The sequence below is a fragment of the Dasypus novemcinctus genome, chromosome 6, assembly GCF_030445035.2.
Source record: "Dasypus novemcinctus isolate mDasNov1 chromosome 6, mDasNov1.1.hap2, whole genome shotgun sequence".
In the NCBI taxonomy this organism is placed as follows: Eukaryota; Metazoa; Chordata; class Mammalia; order Cingulata; family Dasypodidae; genus Dasypus; species Dasypus novemcinctus.
The window spans coordinates 119,595,347-119,613,461 of NC_080678.1; the positions used below are offsets into that span (position 1 = coordinate 119,595,347).

General features: G+C 52.9%; 1 long non-coding RNA gene across 1 annotated transcript; it reads right to left on the reverse strand.

Annotated features, from left to right (window-relative positions):
- Positions 1-6,157: 6,157 nt before the first annotated feature.
- On the reverse strand, positions 6,158-16,675 carry LOC139439245 (uncharacterized). Its single transcript, XR_011649116.1, has 3 exons — positions 16,627-16,675; positions 8,748-8,945; positions 6,158-7,160 (listed from the first exon to the last, which is right to left on the reverse strand). It is a non-coding gene; the product is annotated as an uncharacterized lncRNA (long non-coding RNA).
- Between the last annotated feature and the right edge of the window lie 1,440 nt (positions 16,676-18,115).

Genomic DNA, 18,115 nt, shown 5'->3' on the forward strand with positions numbered 1-18,115 from the left:
TCTTCTCTCAGCTTAGGCCTGTCAAGGAAAAAAGGAAGGACATCTTGGGGTCCTTTACAGACCCCACCTCAGTGCCCACTTAGCATCCAGAAGGCACTCGATAAAGGAGGGTCACACACTCTCAAGGGGGGGGCTTCATTTCTGCAGCTGCGTTCAGAAGATGACTCTGCCCTCATCAGCCCATGGCCCATAGGTCACAGTGACCTGCTAGCAAGATTCCGGCTGAGATAGGTGCCTCTCTAGTATGAAAATACCATTTTTAGACAAACAGAAATTGATAAAGTGTAACCATGACCTAAGCATCTGCTTGGGCTCTTTAAGGAAGCCCAGAAAGTTCCATTTCCCATCACCAGAAACTTTCTTTCTTCTTTCCCATCCATTTGGCTTGACAGAATCCTGCACAAGAGTCAGGAAAAGGACGACTTCTCAGACCCCACTGAGGGTTCCGGCAGAAAAGAGGAAAGGGCCGAGAGCAGCCCTGACCCCCAACCTCAGGGCAGACTCGCTCCTTCCCTGCAGCCAACAGAGAAAGTCCTCTCAGTGGAGGGCTGGGAGCCCATGGCACAAGAGGAAAGAGGAAGGGGAAAGCTGGGGAAGGCTGGGGGGTCAGGGGGAGGAGCGCTGGGACTCCGGGCTGAGGAGTCCGACTGAATTCAACAGGCCCTGGGGAACCACAGAAGCTTCTAGAGTGCCGGAAGCACATGCCACCCAGCATCAGGTCGGCAGGGGGTGAAAGCCTGGGAGGGAAGACCTGCAGGCAGTGAGACTGCACTTGAGAGGGGAGAACCAGAGCTTCCGGGGTGCGTCCCATGCATTCCAGGGGGGCAGGTCACAGACAAGGGACTCCAGCATGTCCTCGGTGAGATCAGGAAGCAGCACTTTCGGGCCCCCGCCTGGACTCAGGAAAAACATGTGTTCAATGAGCAACACGGTGGGAAAATATTTTGCTTTGGATCCCGACAGTCATGGGTTGGAGCGTCATTCTTTTGGGATTCCTCCAGGCTGGGAGCTCTGTGCAGGGAAGGGTGGGGGTGGCCCAAAGCCCCAGAGTCGAGTATAACAAAATGCCCGCAGTGAGCAGGCACTTTATACGTGTTTGTGGAATGAAGTGTCTCTTCTGCCTCATCTCTGAGCCTTGGTGTCCTCACCTGTAAAAGGGACTTGGGGATACTGTTCGTCAAGTACCTAGAACATGGCAGAAGCTCCACACATGGTTTAATTGCTAATTCTCTTTCATGGGACAGGAAAGCAATCAGTAGAAGTCAAACTGTGAGAGGGAATTAGCACCTGCTTGAATGTCTACACCAAAGCGTTCTTTGCTGTAGCACTTGACTTTGCCAAGCTCACTCACGTCTATCATTTCTTTGGGTGGGTCCGGGCCCCTGTGGTCAATGTTGAACTTCCCCCAGGACAGGGATTTAGTCACCTGCCTGAGGGCACATGGCAGGTCAGTTGTGGGCCAAACCAGGAGCCAGGTGCCCTGACTGCCCAGGCCTTTACCAAAGAGCTCAGAGACAACCGAGCGAGCCAGTGGGGAGGGACTGTCTTCCCAGCGGGCCAGTCCTCTGGGGAACTAGGGGTCTGGTGGGAGCAGGGCTGGGAGTCTGATGAGGAAGTGGGTCTCAGGGTATCTCTGTAGATCTCAAGAGGGTAGATGACACCATCTTGGCTTTGACTGAGGTTGGTTCCTATTTCCGAGAGAGCAAGGTAGCCCCCTGGAGACTCTAGAACACTCCGGGCAACGATGGGTAATCTGTGGAGCAGTCTGGAATTTGGGAAGGGTCCATACCTCCAAGATGTATCTGTAAGAGAAAAAAAGGGATAGCACAGCACCCCAGGTAAGTTGGGGTTCAGAGCCAAGTCCAAGGCTCAGCCAGGACCTGGAGTGTTAAGAAGGGAAGTAAGATAAGACCCCCGTTAGGCAGCTCAAACGAATAAATTCACCCCAAGAAATTCTGAGTCAGAAGAAGCCTAACCCATTCCAGGCCTGCCTGCTGGTGGGGCGGGCCCTCCAGAGGCCTCCCTACCCTGTCCAGCTTGCCTAAACCTTCAGTCTCTTGGAAGGACCTGGGCGTCTAAAACTTGCTAGTGCTTTGGAAAGCTGACCCGTCAGGGGTGTCACAGCTCAGACCACACAAACCTGAAGACCCATGAGCTCTCTGGAGAGGGGCGGGGTCTCCCTGAAGGCGCAGTGACATTGGTCTCTTTGGCATTGTGCTATAATTCTGCAAGATGTAATCCCTGGGAGAAACTGGGTGAAGGAACCACTCTGTACAATCTTGGCAACTTCCTATGAATCTATAATTACTTCAAAATAAAAAGTTAAAAGAAAAGGCCTTGGTCTCAAAACCCGATTGGACCTCAACATCCAGTGCCACCAACCTGGCCGTACTTCAACAGTCCCATTAAGCAAGGCCTCTGACCCAGTTAGAACCTGTTCAAGAAGAAACCGTCCCCAGACTCTTCCCCTCTGTCTCCATCCCCCTGCTCTGAGGCACTCTTTCATTTCCTTTCACCTGAACTCTGGCCCCCTTCCCAACTAGCCCCTTGCCTCCACTCTCTCCCTTACAGTCCATCCCCATCCTCTTCCCTAAACCACATTCTGCTCCAAACCCTCTGGGACCCCCATTTCTTTTGAGATGAAGCCAAGCTCCTTAGCAAGCTCTTCAAAGCCCCTCACAATCTCGTCTCAATCCACGTACATTTCCAGCTTCATCTCCTGACACCAGCCCTGCCATTGTAGAAGCACAGATTCCATGCACCAGCCACAGCAGACCATCAGACAGACTCCAAGACACCATCAGTCGGCCCAGCCTCTCCTCCTCTGCTCAAGCTGTGCCACTTCTGCTCGTCAACCCAAGCTGCACTACCTCCGCTCATCAACCCTGTTCATCAAAATCCTCCTCTTCCTACAAGACTTAGCTCAGACCTTTTCTACTTTGACCTCACTCAATGAAATCATGCCTTCTGCAGGAACCTAATGGCTCAGGCAGGGGGACAGGGAGTGGGGGGTCAGTGCCCAAGAGAGGCACAACCCAGCTGCCTTGTCCTCCCCTGGGTGTGTGGCACACAGGTGGCTGGGTTCTCGCGGGTGGGAATGCCTCGGAGATATGGACCCGTTGGTTCACCTTCGCCCACCATATGTCTTACCCATTAGAGGTGCTGGATGGATATTTCTGGAATGTAGTTATTGCTGAGGCAGACTCATTCCTCAGTGTGAAGAATCAACCTTTGGGTCCCAGAAGAACTGTGCAGTTATTTTGAAAAGACAGAGTGGAAATTACTGACCTTCAAAGCGAATTTGAGCTAAGGGTGTGTCTGAAAGAAAACACACAGAAGGAGGTGGGGGCCAGGAGGGGACGTGAGGAACTTCCAGCCTTGGTGTCTCACCCAAGAGAACACCTTCCCTAGCCAAGAGGAGGAGGAGCTGGGGGCGGGTGGGAGCAAACCTCCTTCCCTCCTCCTCGCAGTCTGGGAGGAGGCCGCTGGTGTTTAATCAGGTCCTCCTGGGAGGTGGGTGGGCGGGCTGGCCTCCTCTGAGCAGGCTCCCTTGCAAAGGGAGCCCCAGGGTCCCTGGAGGAAGGCAGAACGTGAGCAGAGCCCCATCAGGCCAGCCCAGCAAAATGGTGCACGCGGCCGGGCGGCTGCATCGATCGGCCGCGGGTGGGAGGAAGGCTGGCGGGCCAGGCCTGCTGTGCTCAGCAGGTATCTCATCTGCTCTCTCCTCGGCCTCAGCCTTGAGAGGGTCTGTTTGCAATTACAGCTTGTTTTGATTATTAGGTCAGAATATTCATCTCCATGGGCTGATGATAAAAGGCCAGAGCAAGGCAGCATTTCTCCTTCCAGACTAAGACGCCCTCTGTGTGTGTGTGTGCACGCCTGTGTGCCTATTTTTTTTTTTTCCCCTTTTCCTTGTTCAACCAATTTATTCAGTTCTTGACTCTAGGAGAGTGGTGGCTGCAAGAGGCCGCCCCACAGGCTGTGAAAGCAGAGACCCTGTACTGCAGGGGTGGGAGGACTTGGCGCCTCCTTGGGGGCCCCACCCTGCAAGAAGACTGGAACTGGGTGGGCTTTCGACTCATCCAGAAGGCTGCTGGGCTGGTGTTTGGGAAATCCTGGAAATCAAGGTCTGGGAAGTTCCTTGGAAGCCAACTGTCCAGTCCCTTGCATATGCTTTGTTGCTAGTTCAGCACGCCCTCTAAGTAGCTCAACAATTCTTTCTCCCATTCCTCCAAGAGTGGGGAGCTCACTACCTTCTCAGGTCATCTGGTTAATATGACATCAATTCTAGAAAGAGAAAATGTGCACATGCATTCTTTCTTAGATGAGTGGTAAATCCTTGGCTGCTCAGACTTCTCCAGGCCAAATATCCCTGTTCTTCAACCCCGTGAGTTTGACATGGATTTAAAGCCTCGTTACCATATTGAGTAATGCAACTTTTCCCCTTGTGGTGTCAATGCCCAGAGCAAGCAAGACTTTCCCTGCCCTCCTTCCAAATAACCTACCTTTCTTCGTGCAGCCTACACTACTCTTTGGCAGACTGAAAGCAGAAAACGCTCTCATGGGACGCAAGTGTGGCCACCAGCTCCTTCCGCCCCTTGAAGCACCTCATCTGTCCTCCTGGAAGTCTTCACTTGGTGGCTCTGAAGGACCACAGGGACCTTCAGGATGGTGAAGATTGGAATGGAAAACAGAAAGGAAAAGCCCTCCCTGTGTTCTCAGTCCCACAGTGGGCAGCACGGCATTCCCTGCTTTATAGACCTGGTAGACTGGTGCCTGGAGGTGGGGAGCGGGGTATCGTCTCTTTAAGGGCTTACAAAGACCTTTCTCCCCCACGTCAACATCTTGGCAACTCTGGGAAGCAGACTCTTGCATTATTTGCCCACACTGGCAACAATGAGGTCAAATGTGAGGCTCAGTAAGGCGAGGTCACCAGAAAAATCAAGGTTGGTGCTTGATTTTGGAGAAGCACTAGAGAGGTTGGAGAAAACACAGAGAGGCTCCTGCAGGCAAAGCCCTGTTGCCTGCCGACTGAGCAGGCCGACAGTGTGCTGATTTGTTCCAGAAGGGCTGATGATATAAACAATATCAGTTATCATCCTAACTGGGCCTTTGGGAGTGAAAGTGGGTGCTGTTAATATTTATTCAACACCCAGGTACCATACTGGACAAACAGGGTATAGTGGACAGTCCTCCTGCCTCAGAAGCCCCAGTTCTGCTTCCCCTCCTGAGCCAGCACTCCTCTTGCTCTACCATTCCCACCTCTCAGAACTGATCTGGAGGCACCACTTCCCTGCGTCTCTGAGTATGACTCAGATTTCTTTCTCTCCAGCTCAGTCCTTCTTTCTAAGATGGAGAGTGCTCCATCCAGGGGACCCTGGGCATCTCCTCCTGGATAGCCCATGGGTTCCTTAAATTCAGTTCTGTGCAGTTCCAGGTTGTCCCTCAGCACCTGGTGTGTGCCCCACGATGTGCACGAGGAGCTGCCGCGAAGGCCAGCTCTCAGAATAACTCACCACCTTGAGTTCAGCCTCACCCTTCAACCCAGGCACCTGCCAGTTCCGGCTGCTCTCATCATCCCAGCCAGACACCTTGGGTTTATTCTCCAGTTGGAGATGGATGCCTGTCCCCATTTTCTTCTCCACTTTCTGCCTGATCCTGGGTCTCGATCTCAGTTTTCTTGCCCATGACTTCTCCAAGTAGCCAAACCCCTCTGCCAGTGCCCATCCCATCCTAGGACTTGGTCCCATCATTTTCACCCCACATTCACCTGACATTCACTGAAAGCCCAATACTGACACATGTGCCCAAAGGGAACCCATCACCTCTCCCGGAACTCAACCCTCCTTCCAGTTTCCTGATTCTCGTGCAAGACTCTACTAGCCATCTAGCCACCAAAGTGGGACCTGGGGCCCCCAAAGCTGTAGCCACGTTACAGCAATTTGCACACCTGTCCTCCTATTCCCTCTAAGAATAACAGCACCCATGTCTAGGCGTCCCCCATGTCCTTCTTTTGGGGCCTCTTCTCCCTACGCTTAGTGACTAGCAGGGGGCTGACTGTGCTCAGCTCTCAGCCACCAACTTACTGACCCAAAGGCTGGATGAATAAATGAATATCTCAAAGGCATTGGAGGTCCAACAGGGAAATTTGGCTTCATTCTGTTCCAGTTGTTCCAAAAGATTGGATTGATTTAATAGGAATGCTTCCTAACGCGTGAACAATTATTATTGTTTTAAATTAGCAAGAATGAAATTCCACCATCTTTCTCCCTGAAGCAACTTCCAGAAAGGATGAGCTGTAAATTTGCGGCACCCGCAAGGAGCTAGACAAACAGCCAAAGGAACTGCAGGGAAATTCTGCAACAGAAAACATCTCTAATCCATATTTTCCCCTTAAGGGAAGGGGAGGGAGCTAAAGAATGGAGAATTTTTTTTTTTTTCATTTTAAAATGGAATCTTATAACTCTTTCTGCTCTTCCTTCTAGCTTCATGAGCGAAGGGTAAGGTTACATGTGTGTGGCTGACTGAAAGAGGGAGAAACAAAATAGACTTAACTGAGACAGCTAGCAGGTCTCATAGCAAAACCCCACAGCACTGGGGAGGCCGGTGCCCACCGCACTCCCGCTCCTTCCCTTATCTCATTCCTCGGCACACTCACATCCCAGTTTTGCTTCTATGGACAAGGCTGGGCTGTAGGTCCCAGGGACAAGCAGTCTAAGGCTTACTCCCGGCTCTGCCCCCGCCCCCGCTGTAAGGCTGCCCAGCCCTGTCCCTGCTCTGGGCCTCGGCTTCCCCTTCTTCCCTGGGAGTCCTGGCTGTGAGGTTCTCAGCTAACAGTGGCCTTGGTTGGCTTTTCTGCCCCTTTATGTGACACTGAGTCATAGACAGCCCCCTCCAAACTCTCAGTGCAGACCGGGAGGGCCAGAGCCAGGCGTGGATAGCGGTCCCCCGGCCAAGTCGGTGGTCACAATCACCTAAGCAGCTGCTACACATACGCATTCCAGGACCCCACGGCAGACAAACAAAAGAGAACATCCGGGCCATTGCGGCGGGCAGCCCAGTTTGGAAGCAGCAAAACTCGCCGGCGATTGGGTTCTGTTGTGATTCCGCCATCTGTTCACTGCCACGAATCACACCCTCGCGGAGACCTTCATCTGCTCCTGCAGGAAAGCAAGCTAGGTCATTTCTTCATTGAGCCACCAGGTTTTGCTGACTGCCCCCCACACTCCAGGGCCTGAGCTGGATCCAGGATGAACAAGACACAGCCCCTGTGTTTGAGGAGTAAGGGGCAGACGTGGGTGTGAGGCCGGTCACTCGAATGCAGTGTGACAAATGCTAGAGCGGAGGCAGCTCCAAGGCAAGAGCCTGGATGGAGGGCTTCCCACTGAGTCTGGAAAAGAGACCCCAGACATGGAGCCATTTGACCTGAGGCTTACAGGGGAGGCCTCGGAGCTCCTCAGCTGGAGGAGGGGGGCCAGTGTCCTTGGCAGAGGGGCTGGCAGGGGCAGAGGCACGGAGGCCTGGGTGGCATGGCGAGGCTTCCTCCATCAGGCTGAATGGTTAGACTTTATTCTCTAGACCATGGGGAACCAAGTAGAGAGGTGTCCAGACATGTGACACTGGACAAGATGACTTCTGAAAGCCTCTCTCCTCAAGGATAAATGGGGGGGAAAGAGTGTGAACTTCTCAGAGGGGCTGGTGTAAAGATCCTAGGTGAAAAGGATGTAAATGCACCCCGAACCCTTCTTGGTGTGCAGTCATACTGGGAACACGGCATTGATTCTAAAAGTGTCGACCAAGTTGCCCTCGCCAGGACTCAGGATGCATTTACGTGTGTATGCACACATACACACACACTCACACCTTCACCTTGAGCTCCAATTTTATCAGGGTCATCCCTGATAATGATTTCCCCCTGCAAACACTTTCAGTGTGCAGACTTATCTCAGAGCTGCTCCCCCACCTCCGCCCCAGCCCTGGCTGTCTTGTTGGACTTTCCTGCTCAGGCTGGGGTAGCCGGGCTGTGCACACGTTTCAAGCAGCTGGTCAGTGTGGTTTGTGGTTTCATAATTGTGTTTCCTAGGGAATGGAGGGAGATGGGAGCTGAGTTCCAGGAGCTGATGAGCGAGAGGGGTAGGAGCAAGTGGAAGGGAGAAAGACCTTTGGGCAGAGATGGATCATGGTGGAGCAGATTCTACTGTATGCCCCCAGCTCTCTGTTGGAACCGCGTATGGGAAATGGAGAGTGTTCCCTGAACCAAGACGTTGGTGGGACCCTACCAGCCACAGCCCAGGAGCAGGCACTGCCCAGCCCCTCCATACTGAGCGGCCCCTGCCCCACTCCACTGTGGGGAGGGGTCCAGCTGCCCTGGACCACCCATGCCCATTGTCCACCATCATCTGGCAGCAGCAGTGGCTGCTGTCCTATCCCCTTCTCAGCCCGGTGCCAACCATCCTCTCCACTTTCCAAGGCCACAAACACCAGACGTTTATGTGTAACAGAATTTTCCTGAACATTGGGAAGTAAAGGGAAGCGATGACAGCACAGAGAGAACAGGAGACAACTGAAAACTGATGCTCTTGAGCTTCCCCGGGAGAACTTCTAACTTCTGCAAAGAAAGCCAGAAGGAGGAGGAAGAGAGGGAGGGAAGGAGGGATGGGGAGGGAGGAGAGCATCTCTTGAGAGCCCATTTCTTATGTGCTTTATTTCACCAAATCTTCCCTAGAAGCAAGTCGAGTAAATATTACCTCTACTTTCCAGGGGAGGAGCTTGAGGTCCAGCAAGGTGAAATGAACTGCCCACAGGTCCAGATTTAGGAAGCACAGGCTCAGCGCTCTTTCATCCGCTTCTCCGCCCATTCATTCAATGGAGAGTCATTGCCCTGCTCAGATGGAAGGGCTCCGAGGCTGCCGTCCACAGAGGTGCCTCAGGGCACCAGAAGCAGCCTGGGGGTGGTGGGGGCCTCTGAGTGGGGGGCAGTGGTGCCACGGCCCCTGTTGTTTTCACCTTCATACCTGGCCCCGGCTGGCCGTGACGTCCTGGGGACAGCGCACCCCAGGCACGGTCAGCTCGCAGAGTTAAACAAAATGTTTACAAAACCTTTTCATAAGCAGTTAATGAGCCTTATTAGGACTTGAAAAGGCTGGACGCCACGTCCAGCTTTAAGGAGCATTTTATTTCTACATGCCCCTCCACAGATGAAGGGGAGAAGCCCGGGCACATTTGTCTTCCGAACCAACAGGCATCAAGCAGGCATCGAGGCCTTTGTCCCGGGGCCCCCTCTGCGGATTCCCAGCCCCACCTGCCCTCCTCACCGCCCCCATACACCCAGCACCCACCAGGGACCGGCGTCAGCTGCCACCCTGACTGGCCCACCTTGAGGCCGCCAGCCCCTGCTCCCCTGGCCTTGGGCCTGAGCCAGACAAGGCCCCGGCTGTCACTTCCCTGAGTGGGTGAGACGCTCCCACGGCCCGGGGCAGCTTATGAGAAACACAAATCTGAATTCTTAACCAGGGGCCGGACGGGTCCACTCGGGAGCCCCAGAGCCTGGCAACCTGGGCTCTGAAATCCCTTAGGTGTTCCTCAGACTCCCAATCTGTGAAATGGGCCATTATATCTACTTCCCACTGGCTCTGATGACTGCAACATCTCCTGTGACCAAAGTGCACATCGTCACGTCCCGACAAGCCTGCCTCTTGCCGTTAGAAGCCTAATAGCGTGACATGTGGAACGTCGAGCTCAGAGCCGAGAACAGCCAAGTGAGCGGCTCTTCCGGGCCTTTGCTCGTCCCTCTGCCTGGCTAACTCCCGCTCACGTTGCAGGCTCATCTTGGGAATTGCCTCCTCCAGGAATCCTTGGCTGGGCCCCTAAGGAGGTGCTGTTTACGTTGTCGAGGCCTTACGGCAAACCCACAGGCAAAGGCCCGTGTTCTAGGGAGCTTTGTCCCCAGAACCTCTGAACAACACCACAGGGTCTGGGCAGCTCAGGCCTCCGTCGCCTGCCCCAGACAGACCAACAACCACCGACTGGTTTCACATGCTGCCGAGCGATGGGCCTACGGGCTTTGCCGACAGGCACCGAGTTGGAGCCCCTGCTCCGCTCCCCGCCCCGTGGCCAATTCCCTGGGGTGTGCCTCGCTGTCTCTGTAAAATGGGTATAATTACAGGACTTGCTCTCTGGGTTTGCCATGCTCTGAAGTACTTGGCGCCATGCTCGGAGCCCAGTAAGCACATGGGAAGGTTAGCTCTGGCCCTGACAAGTCCTTCCCCTACCACCGTGCGCTTGGGTCCCGCATCTCCATTCCCAAGTGGAGGGTAGGAGCGCATCGTGGGTACTCGCCATGCGGTGTGTGCTCAGCACGTAGCCACCACTGGACACCACGGAAGCCAGAATACACCAAGAATACACCTGGCCTTGGCCTGGTGCTGGCATTTTCTAGCCACTTTTGCTTTCACATCATGGAGTACTGCTTTTGAAAGCAAAAAGGGGGCAACTAAAGCTGCCCTTCTTTTCCCAGTGTGCAGAGGGGGTCTGGGGGGCGGAGGCAGGCTCCACTCACACTGGACCTCAGCTCCCCACCCAGCCAGGGGGTCTGTTTGAAAGTCTGCTTGTTATCTTTGGCTGCTGTCTTTCTCTCACCTTCTACATGCATGCTTTCAGCAAGGCCCGTCAAATCTGCCTAACAGCACACCTCAAGACACTCGTCTGCATCCTCACTGCCGACAACCGGGGCCAAGATACGCCATCTTGATCCAGACCCCGCAAAGGCCTCCTAACTCACCAACAACCTCCACTCTTAGGCCCCGGCATTTCACTAATTTGAAAAGTAATTGGATCATGTCGATTATCTGTTTAAACATTCTCAAGTCTCCAACTGGCTTAGAATAAAGCCACAGCCCCTCACCCAGCCTTTCAAAGCTGTACACAATCTGGCAACTTCCTCCCGTCCCACCACTGCCTCTTGGTCCTGTCCCAGATACGCAGGCCTTTTTCCATTTCTTCAACAGGCCAATTTCTCTTCCTTCTGTGGGCTCTTCCCCTGATCTTCACATGGTTGTCTCCTCATCATTCAGATGTCAAGCTAACAGGTCCTACCCTTGGAGAGGCCATCCCAGTCACCCTAGTAAAGTGCCTTAGCCACGATCCCACAGCCTATCAGAATCACAGTCTCCTGCATGGAGAATGCTCACCATCACATGTTCGTTTTGTTGTCTCACCTGCTCCCCACAATACTGAGCACAAGCACCTCATCCTTATGACTCAATGCTGTGGCCCTGGCAAAAGCACAGAGCCCAGCACATAAGCCTGAAGTGAAGAAATTATTCTAATGGAGGCATCTCCTAGGCAAGGTAATGGGAACAAATGACCTTATACTGCCCAGGGTCAGCCATGCTGCCACATCGGCCATGAAAACACCTACTCATAATCGAGTTCTCAGCTCCTACCACCCTCTACCCAGCCTTCCTGGATGCTCTTCTCTCCCCCGACATAGTTCTTGTTCTTGCTTTGTGTTTCTGGGATGAGCCCTCATTCCAGCCTCTAGCCTAGTCCTCAATCTAAACTGCCTTTTAGTCTGTGACTCCTCAGGAGCTTGATGGTGTCTGAGTCACTCCCAGCAGGTGCCCACCACAGAATACACACATGGTACAGCATCGGTATCCAGTAAAGGTTGACTCAGTAGCATGCAGACAGCCTCCAAGCTCTGGGGAAAGCTCTGGGGAAATGGTGGTGAAAAGATGAGCTCCCTGCCCTGGAGGAGTTCACACTCCAAAAAGAAAGACAGAGATGCTCATGTGACAAGCTTATCACCTTAATGGAGATAGATATAAAAAAATGCAGTGGGCTCAAAAGAATAAGCAAAAATAAATCAAGTTACAAAATGACCTCTATGGTGGGACTCCATTTATATAAATCTTTAAAACCTGTAAAGTCATATTATACACTATTTATGAACATTTGAGTGCATAGTAAAAGAATAAAATCATTGCGTGGGAACAAAATGAAAAAAATAAAATAAAATAAAAAACAAAAACAAAAGCATGCATGGGAATGAAAGGGAAGGACAGAGGGGGAAAGAATTGTGGAGGTCCACACATCCAGCCTCAAACATATCTATCATATTTTATTTTGTAAAATAGAGACCTGAAGTACATGTGGTATAGTAGTCAGATGAGATAAAGTTGGGGAGGTGGTCCTTGGTTATTATAGTATACTATGGGTTTGAAATATTCCAAGATCTTTTTATAGTAAATGCAGCGTGATTACAGAAAGAGCAACCAATCTGTTGAATTGGTGCTTGGATGGGAAGATGGATGAGTGGATGGATGGATGGATGGATGGATGGATGGATGGATGGATGGATGGAAGGATGGCAGGTAGATGGATAAGTGTTTGGATGGGTGGATTGACAAGTGGATGGATTCAGTGGATGGGTGGCAGAAAGGGTTCTAGAGCTCCTCTGAGTTTACCTTATTCACTCCACATTTATTGAGCACTTAAGCACATGGCAATCCCTGTGCTAAGCCCCGGACACACAATGCATATGAGATTCTGACAAGTTTCTTCCCTACAGGAGCTCAAATCTGGGGCCAAGATTCAAGTTCAACTGGGAGACAACAGGCAGTGTTACAGGAAGTGTAGTCATGGATATGTATCTACCATGCCCAAAGGCCACCATCAGAGGAGGGAGAAATTCCGCTAGGGGGTCTTCCTAGGGGGAGCAGCACTTTTGTATCCTTGAGGGATGTTCTGATCTCCTAGAGAAGGTACAGAGCCTGGTGCTCCTGAACCAGGTAGGTAGGTGAGGGTGAGTGAGACCATGGAGAGATGGCAGAAGGGCTACTAGCCAGGCAGAAAAAACATGGTGGAAGCGGGCAAGAAGATAAAGCCAGCAAGAGTCAACTCCTCTTTCAAAGGCCTGGATGGCCATACCGGGAGGTAGCACCCCATTCTCAGGCCAGAGATATCCAAGTCTGGCCAACTGTCAGAATCAACTGATTGGACTGGGAAGGGGTTAGGCTCAGGAATCTGGATCAATCGAAACCTGCCCTGACCGTCAGCCAGCTCCCCCAACTCCACCCCTCTTCAGTTCATGGTGGTAGCCAGTAGTTACTGGCTCAGCTGTGGCCTGATCTTATGCACAGAACTGGCAGAGACAACTGGGCACCCTCCATTGTTCATTTCACATTAGGTTTGGCAGCCCCGTGGCCAGGCATGGGTGCCAGGGCCTAGTGGAGGATGGGGGCAGGAGCCCCCGTGCGTGTCTGCAAGTTGACCCTGATAGCTGCCTGCTTTTTATCTCCCGGAACAATTCTCCGACAAGAATCCTTATGGCTCGGCACAGTCTCCCAGCTGAGGAGCAGAGCATTTTTCTAATTACATTTCCCTTGAAATACACCCGGGTTTGAGTTAACACCTCTTAAGTCTGCCAAAACCTAAGTCATTTTAAAATTAGTTCTGGAGGTTTTGAAGGGAAAAAAAAAAATCCCACCGGGATGCAGCGTTCCCTTCCCACTGAGCTGTGTGCTGAAAATTCTCCCCAGACGCCAAGAACCCGGCTCTCCTTGGAGATTACGCCGAGAGCAACCCGGGGAAAGGCCCACGTCCTGGCCCTGCCAGGCTCCCCGCTCCCTCAGATCTGGGGAACAGCCCTTGCAATGCTGCAGGATCGATAGAATCATAAAACGCATTTTGCCCTGAGCAGTTTCTCTTGATACTTTTTTACAAACCATGCGGATGGGAGGGAAATGTGATCCATATGGTTTTGAATCATTAACACTTAAATCGTCAAAATACAGATTTTTTTTCCTAGAGAAATTTCATAGCCAAAGTGCCTTTAGAGGCTCTTTGATAAACTACTTACAATTCTGCCATCCCCCCTGAAACATGCCAGCACCTGCCCATGTGTGCGGCATGTGGGTGCCCACCCCACAGACTCTAAGAGGACATCATTGGGAAACACAATCCATTAGGCACCCCAGTCTGTTAGGCTATCCTCAAGACAGGGGTGGAGTAAAAAAGCTCTTGAGTTCTCTTCTGAGCACTGGTGGTCAATGAAATCCCACTTAGTTCAATTATTCAGGCTGAAGAGTCCCGCAGAGCTTTGGAGATCATCTCGACCAACCCCTGTGTGATACAGGTGAAAAGGCTGGGGCCCAAAAGAGGCTAATACTCTTGAAGAGTGAGCTTAGGCTGGGGAGGGATGTTTTAGGGTGAGGAAACAACCTGTTGTTGTTGTCCTGTGTGACTGAAAGGTAGGGATGAGGTAGGGGTACAGGTAGGAGAGAGGATCAGGGCCTGATTTGGGGGCACACTCCATGGTGCCCCATAGTCTATCTAACTGAATTCCCTTCTTTAGCCTATAATTCAAGAGGACCATCTTTCCCATAAAACACATCACATCCTATGTCTTGAAACAAGGGAAGGATGGGTTAGAAAGACGTGGTGATCAGTTAAACAATCCCTGCAGAAGCTCTTGGGAGAAATGTTGAAGGCATGGGTTTGATGACACAAAGGAGAGAATAAACTTAAAAGATATTTTGGAGAGAAAATCGACAGTATTTGTGATCAGATGGATGTAGCCAGTGATGGAGAATCAGCGCCCAAGTTTGCGTCCACTTCCTTCAGCTCCTGTCACAAAAGACTACAAATTCAGTGCCATAAAATAACAACAAATTTACTCTCTTACAGTTTTGGAGGTCAGAAGTGCAAAATGAGTCTTGCAGGCCTAAAAATCAAGGTGTCGGCAAGCCTGGTTCCTTCTGCAGATCTGGGGGAGAACCCATGCCTTGCCTCTCTCAGCTTCTAGAGGCTGCCAGCATTCTTTGGCACATAGCTACATCACATGAAACTCGCTTTTTCATCATCACATCTATGACTCCCTCTGTCCCTCCCTTCTAGGAGGATCATAATGATCACAATGACCCTGAGCCTACAGATAATCCAGGATAATCACCTATCTTAATAACATCCGCAAAGGTCCTTTGGTATCATTCACAAGCACCAAGGAATAGGATATGGACAGTTTGGGGAACCATTGCTCAGCTTACCATGATGAGTGGTGCTTTCAACCAAAACTGGAGAAGGAGAGGGAGGCTGGTGGGGAAGATGTTTAGTCTAATTAAAAGCCTGAGAGGTGTTCAGGCAGGGACAACCCAGAGGCTGGGATCCAGCAGGTCCAGAGTAGCCAAGGAAGGGGTGGTCTGAGAGAGTGACTTTCAGACTGTCAGCATTGAAGTCCCAGTATTTCCCAGAGGGAATAATGAAGCTCCATTTCACATTCATATCCTAAGACTGGCATGCTAGGGAGGAACTGATTTTGGACAGTTGAGGAGGAGGAGGCATCGCAGGAGGCTGAGCTGGGAGCAGACGGTTGACCCAAGAAATGGGAGTCGTAGATGGCAAGGCCAGGCCTGGGGTGGGGGGTTCCGACGTGAGATGCAGGCTAGTTGCCCAATGAGATGGCCCTGTTGTCAAGGCCTGGGTAGCCATGCTGGGAGGTAGCACTCCATTCTCAGGCCAGACAACTCCTTGGTGACCTCAAAGCCATTTGAGCAAAGGGGAAGCAAGGGGCCTGGTTTTCGATTTGGACGCGAGGCTTGCCACCCAATTTCTTGGAGAAGTCGAGACAGTGAGAGAGCGGAGGTGGCATGTGAGGTGGCGGCATCGCAAATCAAGCTGGTGTGAGGGCAGAGGGCAGGGATCCCAGGGTTAGGGAGGCCTGAAGGGGCAAAGGAGAGAGATGCTCCTTGCCGGAGCCAGGTCTCGGAAGGGTGGGGACAGCACAGGAGGATGGGAGAGGGGGCTGTGGACCCCCTGCCCCCTCCTGTGCAGGCTGAGAGAGCAGGGAAGAGAGATGGGGCACCGACTAGGAATAATTTGAAGCTGGAAAGAGGAGGAGGCGGCCTCAGTTGTGTAAAACAAGAGGAGACAAGGTCATGAGAATGGAGGCTAGAGGTATTGCGGGGCCTGCAGAAGAGAAGTCTCGCTGGAGGGATTCTACCCCCTTCCCTGGCTTTGGACCTCTCTCCAGGAGCTCCCAGTTTGTATCCCTTTTGCACCTTCCCAGGTGGGAGGCCTGGGAACAGCGCTTCTGCAGCTCAGAGGCCGGGCCTGGGCCGGGTCTCTTCTGCCTTGACCTTCTTTGTTCACCCAGTTAGAGTGACCTCAGGCTGAAAGCCAGCGGCCGATTAGCCTCAACCTTGGCATCCTCCCACAGTTCCCTGTGTGACCTTGGCCAACTCACGCCCCGTCTCTGGGCCTTGTGGTGAAATGAGAGACTTCCGGGTGGGCCAAGGACCTTTCCAGCCCCCGGAGCTGGGAGAGCTGTCTGAGCTGCCGCAGGGAGCCCCTGTCTCTTTGGAGACAGGCCCAAGACGGGACGCAGGCCTGTTTGGGGCCTCATAGCTGTGGTTTCTGTTTGCGGCAGTAGCTGCAAGGCTGGGGCTCCAGCTGAGGCAGCCCGGCAGGGCGGGCCAGGGAGGGCCGGAGGGCCGGAGGGGGCGCTTCTCTGCGCGGTCTCCTCCGCCGGGCTCAGAGAGTTTGCACGAGGAAAAACAACCAGTGTGGGCATGGTAGAACTTCCTCCCCCCTCACCCCAATAAATCCCCAAGAAAAGGAGATACTTACTTCCTAGCTCCTTGTGTAACAGAAAACACGCTGCTTCTGCTCTTGCGCAGACACCACCACGTGATCCTCGTGAACTTGGCCTTGGGCAGGACTTAGACCCAAGAAGTGAAGCATCAGCTCAGCCGTGGTGAGTACTGGACACCGCCAGCCACTTGATGCCCTCCGCAGAAGCAGCAGCAGACAGGCCGGCCTGTTGGTCCTGAGGCCACGTCAGCGCGGAGGTGGGGGGTAGACATAGTGTGTCCCCACTCAGTTCCTGCTGCTGGCCCCGTCTTTGTAACCCCCGGCCGCTGCGCACCTTGCTAACACTGTACACTGCATTCCCCTCCAGGGAATTGCCCTTGACCGATGGGAGCCACCTTGCCTGAAGGTGCCTGGGAAATTGCCCACCTCTCCAAGGGGCGGCCTCGGCCCACGACTTACTGATGGTGGAGCTTAAGCCCCTGGCTTGGGACACAGGAGCAGCCTGCACCGGCGGGCCACTTGGCGGTTGGGTCAGGCTTTCCTCTCAATTTGGGGGACCCTGTCTAAGAAAAGCTACACAAAATTTTAAGTGTAAAATGCCCATAGGCCACTCCAACAGCGCCGTACACAGGAATTACCAATACAAAATACTTGTGGACGGTCCCCCGGAAGGAGGGGCCCGTGCAAGTGAGAGAAACTGAGGCCTGTGCTTCGTTAGCTTCAGGGTAAATCTGCCTCAACTGGGCCTGGGAGGGGGCATCGCTCCTGCTCACAGTCCATTGGTCAGAGCCAATCTGGGCCCAGGCTCCTGCAAGGACTGCTGGGAAATGTAAAGGGGCCCATGGCTATTTGGAGAGCACTGACAGTTTCTGACACAGCAAGTCGTGCTCGCAACAGCTGCGTGATGGAGAGTCAAAGAGTGGAGGTGATATGCAAACACAGGGCTCCGCAGGAATCTGTGTTTGCTCCAAAGAGCCGTACCTGGGCGGGGTAGGGGTGCTCCACCCAGCCCAGAAGCTAGGAGAGCAGTCCTGCCCTTTCTCAGCAGTGAGAGCCTGAGTGACTCATGCCACCCTCCTGAGCCCCGCTGGCCACTGCGCAGGCGAGTAAACTCACCCTGACCTCCCGCGGTGGTCGTGGGAGACAACAAGATCAAGTCCCTAGAACGCTTTGCAAATAGTCCAGCGCTGGTCAGAAGAGAGGCACGTTGTAATTCTTTCTAGCACGGCAGCACTGTCCTTCCTTACGGTCATTCAAAATCCAGCGCTCCCTTGTCCAACACTGTGTCCGTGGGTCCTTGGGCTGCCTCAGGTATGGAGGCAGAGGGAAGCGCCTCAATCTCTCCTCCAGGCTGTCCCGCCTGACCCCTACCGAGTCAGGCCCCAGAGCATGCTCAGCCACTGTTTGAACTTGCCCAGGGGTCCAGGAGGAGTCTAGAACACGGAACTCGAATGCCCTGGGGGCTAGCTTCTCCATCCGCTGTGCTAAAAGCGCTCAACCCTTCACCGAGTTTCCAGCAGGTCTT